Genomic DNA, 6,000 nt, shown 5'->3' with positions numbered 1-6,000 from the left:
TTTTTTTTTTCAAGTAGTTTTGCCAAACAGAGACGCCATGCACAACCAAAGGCGTTTTCAATTAGGGTTCAATTAGTAATTTAGTGTATCATCTTGGAGGTCTTGGGTTCCAAACCCATGAGTCTATTTTCTCTCTCTTTTTTTAATGCTTCTTCTAAACACACTTTTTATAAAAAAAAAAAAAAAAAAGAATTGGGGTATTAACTTCAGATCTTGTCTTGTCTTGGTTTTGCAGGTGGCCGGAGCGGATAAGCCTATTGCGTCTCTTTCTTGCATTATCCAGGATATTAAATCTATTACGTCTAGTTTTCACTTATTCTGCTCTCTTAGCTTCTCACCAGGGGAGTGAATAGGATGATAAATTTCATAATCTTTAGGAAGGCTTTCTTGTCAGTATCTCTTATTTGTTCTTTGTCAAAAAAAAAAAAAAAAAACTTCAGATCTTCAATAATATTTTTCGTAATGTATCAATACAAATCACAAAAATATTTTTAATGTGCCCTTGTAATTTTAGAATGATCAATATTATAGCTCCTGCCTATATATGCATTAATGCATAGGCTGGATCCGCCCCTAGAACGTATATACGTGCACTATAAAAGAAGAAGAATTGGAGGCTGGGAAATAAAGCTTTCGTACTCGTGAGATATTTTTGCTATAAACAAATTTCCTAGATTAAGATGTCGATACAAGCATTATCCTCACAAATGGCAAATCTTTTTTGTGATCTTAGTCCCTTTCATTACTGAAAACGTGCATTATTGTTATAAAAGAACAAGACAAGATTTTGAGGCTGTTCTTTGGTCCCTTGCATTTCCATGGACCTTTTGGCTTCATATGAATGACTAGTCATTTTTGTTATCCTTATCTTTTTTATGTTCACAAACTTCTTTATCCGAAGAGAATGAATTTGAATCCACCCATTTCCTCCCTCTTCATTTTTCTCTTGATTTTTACGAGTTTAGATTTTATACTGAAATGATCTAACGTTCCTAAATTCATTCTCTTCGGATAAGGAAGTTTGTGAACATCAAAAAGATAAGGATAACAAAAATGACTAGTCATTCATATGAAGCCAAAAGGTCCATGGAAATGCAAGGGACCAAAGAACAGCCTCAAAATCTTGTCTTGCTCTTTTATAAAAATGCACTTTTTCAATAATGAAAGGGACTAAAATCACAAAAAAGATTTGCCATTTGTGAGGATAATGCTTGTATCGACATCTTAATCTAGGAAATTTGTTTATAGCAAAAATATCTCACGAGTACGAAAGCTTTATTTCCCAGCCTCGAATTCTTCTTCTTTCATAATGCACGTATATACGTTTTAGGGCCGGATTCAGCCCATGCATATATAGGCGGGAGCTATAATATTTATCATTCTAAATTATAAGGGCACGTTATTAAAAATATTTTTGTGATATGTATTGATATATTACAAAAAATAATATTGAAGATTTGAAGTTAATAACCCAATTTTTTTTTTATAAAAAGTATGTTTAGAAGAAGCATTAAAAAAAGAGAGAGAAAATAGACTCATGGGTTTCGAACCCAAGACCTCCAAGATGATAACTAAACTACTAATTGAACCCTAATTGGAAACGCCTTTGGTTGGGCATGGCTTGATGGTAGAAATTAGAAAATGCTTGTGTTGTGCAAGGTGGAGCGAGTTTAGTAAGTAGATTATACAATCAGTTAGTTGTATAGTAAAAAATATGAGCTTTATAATGAATTGTTTGAACTTAGACTTATTAATTATGAGTTTTATTTGAAATAATATGAGCTTCATTATAAAAAAAAATGGTTTTAAAATATTATAATGAAACCCAAGAATAATTTTAATTAAATTTAAATAAAAAATACAAAAGCTAAAAAAATACACATAAGCTCGGTAAGATTTATTATAATTGTACAATGCTCTTGTATAACAGGTTGAATAGTACTTGATGGGGCATATTCTGCACCGCTGACCAAGTCAACATATTGAACAAGGTCAAAGATATCCACAGCAAAGTCAACAACTTAGACAGTCTAGCCGATGCAATCCATCGGCCTGTCACCTGGGTCTCGGCCAGACAACTGGCCAGCCGGGGCACATATAGCGTACTCATATCCAAGACCCCTCGGCCGGCCTGCCATAGGTCCATCGGCCAAGGGTAGAACGGTCTTTCCACCTGCTAGCCATTTGGCCACTTGGCCACTACGTGACAAAAGGTGAAAGTCTATAAATACTCCTCAACCTTCATTGAGGAAAGGATCCACAAATTGACCTAATAACCACTATTCATTTGGTAATATCTTCCTTATCTCTCTACAATACATTCTTAGCCAAGTTACAACAACTCTCTAAGTTTACTGACTTGAGCGTCGGAGTGAGTACGCTCGGCCAAAGCCGAGCCCTCAGTTTGTTCATCGTTTCAGGAGACTGCAAGGAGGATTCAAGCAAGGACATCATTCTACGAGCTACGAGTGGTAACAAATATCTGCTCTGGAATTATACCCGGAACAATTGGCGCCGTCTGTGGGAAAAGACACTAGAAGCTAGTCACATTCATTCCCAAACAACAAAAACAAAAACACAAAAAAAAAACCCACCCAAAAAGCTAAGAAGATGTCAAAACAACAACAGGTTGTAGTGACCGACGAAACCGCACTCTGCCAGGATGATACTTTCCACCATTCTGGAGTTATGCAGCCCTCCACCGGTGGAGTAATCCAACCGGAATTCGGTATGCCGATAATACCAGACACGTCGTCGCCCGCCAACCAGGTCACCATCATGGGACAGGTGGTTGACGTAGCAAAGCTGAAGATGCTCCTGGACCTAATTGGGAGTACGACAGCTAACACTGTCACGCCGACGGGGGCCGCGGAAACCGTCCAGGAGACCAGGGCCCAAAACGTGACTCCGAGAAACTTGAACGAAGCACTGGGAGAAGCCGGCCCTCCAGCAGAGGAGCCCAAAGTGGTCGTGGTAAACATAAGTCCTTCTCGCACTCGGGAGAGGACAGCGTCGCCGCAGCACCGACGAGGCACACCCTGGAGGAACCAGAGAAGTCCGACTCAGGAGAGTCGGAGAAGAAGCCCGAGTCGAAGGAGGAGTCCCTCCCGCTACGAGGAGAGGAGCCGGACTAGAAATGCGAGGAGCCGATCGCCGCGTGTCATTCGACACGTGGTCAAACAGCCACTCAGTGATTATGTCCTTGACACCGCCGTGCCAACTAAGCTGAAGTTGCCGGCGTTCACGTACAAAGGAGATAGTGACCCAACCGACCACGCCGAGGCCTTCGAGTCTTACATGTCGGTATGGGAGCAGCCCGATGAGGTCTGGTGCCGAGTCTTCCCAACGACTCTGCACGGGATGGCTCAAAATTGGTACAAGGGGCTTCCCGACGGCTCGGTATACTGCTTCGCCGACCTAAAGGACGCCTTCGTAGCCCGATACTCTTGCAACAAGAGGAGAGCCGTGGAGACGTCGGACCTCCTAACTATCAAACAGGAGGAGGGCGAGTCTCTACGAAGCTATGTGAAGAGATTCGACGGCAAGGTTCAGCAGATTCGGGAGATAAACCCCGAACTGGCGGCTTTCGCACTGATGAAAGGCCTCCCAAAGGGAAACTTAAAGGACGAGCTCATCAAGCACGGGGGTCTAGGCCTAGACGCCGCTAGGAGGATGGCCGATCAGGCCATCAAGGTAGAAGACTACCACAAGACCTGGGTAGGCCCCAGCGAGGCTGAGCCCTCAGAGAAGAGGGGCCACCGGGAGGACAGCCCGGCTGAAAGGCGCCGTGACGACAATAGGTCACGGTCAGACAAGTCCGCCAGGAAACAGAACTCGGCGGGCGCCGGGGGGAGCTCGGCACCATACTACCGAAAGCAGTACAATGACCGGTACGCTAGAAGAATTGCTATCGAGCCATAACCCCGGTTACCTCGGCAATTGGCCGAGAGCGACGGGGACACAATGACCGGTACGCTAGAAGAATTGCTATCGAGCCATAACCCCGGTTACCTCGGCAATTGGCCGAGAGCGACGGGGACACAATGACCGGTACGCTAGAAGAATTGCTATCAAGCCATAACTCCGGTTACCTCGGCAATTGGCCGAGAGCGACGGGGACACAATGACCGGTACGCTAGAAGAATTGCTATCGAGCCATAACCCCGGTTACCTCGGCAATTGGCCGAGAGCGACGGGGACACAATGACCGGTACGCTAGAAGAATTGCTATCGAGCCATAACCCCGGTTACCTCGGCAATTGGCCGAGAGCGACGGGGACACAATGACCGGTACGCTAGAAGAATTGCTATCGAGCCATAACCCCGGTCACCTCGGCAACTGGCCGAGAGCGACGGGGACACAACGACCGGTGTGCTAAAAGAATTGCTATCAAGCCATAACCCCGATTACCTCGGCAACTTGCCGAGAGCGACGGGGACACATCGGTCAACACATCAAAGATGTTACGCAGTTGAGATATGCATTCAAGCTGCCTCGGCCATACTAAAGGTAAAAACGAAGGCACTCAATTAATAACGCAAAAAGACAAACAAAGAATTGTGATCAAAGCCTCGGCCAGGCCAAAGGCCAATAGGACAAACTTTGTTAAAAATGATTGAAAGAAGAATACAGACGACGGCCGTCCCCATAGGGGTAAGCCTAAACACAACCTACCAAGAAAGTGTTTTTTACAAACAAGGAAAAGAAAAGCAAAAGATTACAAGCATGTCAATTGAAGCGCCAAAAGATGGCAGGGAGGAAAGGCTCAATAGTTGGCCCCCGAACAGCTAAAGCTATCCGAGACGTCGGGTGAGTCTGGTGACGACCGCCCGTCTCCCTATGCCTGTTGCTGCCCTCCATCAGAGGCAGCAGCATCTTCGGTGGCCGGCTCAAGAGAAGGCTCGACATTCTCAAGCGCCTTTAGCCTCTCAGCCTCCTTTTCGGCCTCCGTTGCATCATAGGCCGCCTTGGCCAACGCTATCTGAGCCGCCTTCGCCGCCTCCGCCTTCTCAGCAGCCGCTGCTTCCGCAGCATCAGCCATCTCATCCAGGAGCTGGTCAAATTTATCCCACGGGAAGGAACCGTCGGTGATGAGCCGTCTCATTGCCTCCCTGGTCGCCTCCTCGGCCTGGTCCCGGAATTGGACGCACATTTTAGGGAGGAGATCATCTTGAAGCATTTCAATATCCTTCTCTTTTTGAGCAAGGATAGCATGTGCGTCCCTGAGCGCCTCCGCCTGCTTCTGGAACAGATCCTCCCACTCGTCCCTCTTGGCAACCACAGCGTCGTAGGCGCCCTTATACCTCTCTAGCTCCTCCATCATTTTTGCCGTGGCGGCATCAGCATCCTCAACCTTAACCCTCTCGGCCCTCAGCAGTTTCTCAGCTTCCTCCACACGCTTCTCGGCAGCAAGGAGATCCCGCTTAGCCTTCTCGGCTTCCCCCCTCGCAGCAGAGAGATCAAGCTTAAGCTTTGCAGTCAGTGGCCCAGATTGGACCATGGCCTTTTCCTGCTCCATGATGAGGAAGCCGGCTAGACGGGTCCACTTCGCCAATCTCTTATATATTTTCTCACCCTCCGCCACGAGCTCGGTGGGAGAAATCTTCTGAGCTGAGGAGTCAACGGTGACATTTCTATCACCCGTCTGCTCAATAGCCTTCTCTCGTGTCGCTTCCCCGATTGCCGTTCGGTCGAACGCCGCCGCCGATGGTGGATCTACAAAAATTTACACAGAGCATCCATGTCACCATGCATTGACACATCGAAAGCTTTGTCATCCGGAATGTCCAACGAACCGGCTAAATCCGAACCACAAGTTAGATTCGTACCGGTTTGGACCCTCTTAGTTGGAGGGTCAGTGGAGGCGAGCTTCTCCCGAACGGTGGAAGCGAGACGGATCTTTCCTCTTCTTCGGAGAAGGGACCTTAGCAACGGTCACCTCCCCTTCAGTAATATTGATGACCTCCACATGATCCTTTTGGACCACTGGGGTCGAAGAG

The 6,000-nt window shown here is 46.4% G+C and overlaps 1 protein-coding gene across 1 annotated transcript in view; it reads left to right on the top strand.

Annotated features, from left to right (window-relative positions):
- Positions 1 to 869: 869 nt before the first annotated feature.
- LOC141610532 (uncharacterized) overlaps positions 870 to 6,000 on the top strand; it is a 55,071-nt gene continuing 49,940 nt past the window's right edge. Inside the window, exon 1 of the mRNA XM_074428629.1 lies at positions 870 to 1,019. The gene's annotated coding sequence lies outside the window, so the exon portion shown is untranslated. The remainder of the gene's footprint in view (positions 1,020 to 6,000) is intronic.

This window comes from Silene latifolia, chromosome 11 (assembly GCF_048544455.1).
Source record: "Silene latifolia isolate original U9 population chromosome 11, ASM4854445v1, whole genome shotgun sequence".
Classification (NCBI taxonomy): domain Eukaryota; kingdom Viridiplantae; phylum Streptophyta; class Magnoliopsida; order Caryophyllales; family Caryophyllaceae; genus Silene; species Silene latifolia.
Note: the sequence above shows the minus strand (reverse complement) of the source record. Positions and strands in the feature narration are given on the sequence as shown.